The sequence below is a fragment of the Sinocyclocheilus anshuiensis genome, unplaced genomic scaffold, assembly GCF_001515605.1.
Source record: "Sinocyclocheilus anshuiensis isolate Anshui unplaced genomic scaffold, SAMN03320099.WGS_v1.1 scaffold734, whole genome shotgun sequence".
Lineage (NCBI taxonomy): Eukaryota > Metazoa > Chordata > Actinopteri > Cypriniformes > Cyprinidae > Sinocyclocheilus > Sinocyclocheilus anshuiensis.
The window spans coordinates 642,035-642,328 of NW_015544176.1; positions in this window are offsets into that span (position 1 = coordinate 642,035).

Below are 294 nucleotides of genomic sequence, written 5' to 3' on the forward strand. Positions count from 1 at the left end.
CACCACAAAAAAGCAAGTTTTGCATTTTTCTGATTATATACAATTTTATTCATGACTAATTATATGAATTACATAACAATTTGAGTGAGAAGTTTAATTGAAAAATTAATTTAATAAATTGTTTTTATTTTTTTCATAGCTCTGTTGATCATGTTCTCCGGCGTGATTTGGGAAGATCCAAAGAGCTTGTGCTTCAATGGAAACAAGAGCATCTTTACAAAGTAGTGTTAATATTAACTGAAACTAAAACTAAATATAAAAAAACTTTTTACTTGCATTAAAATAAACATTAAC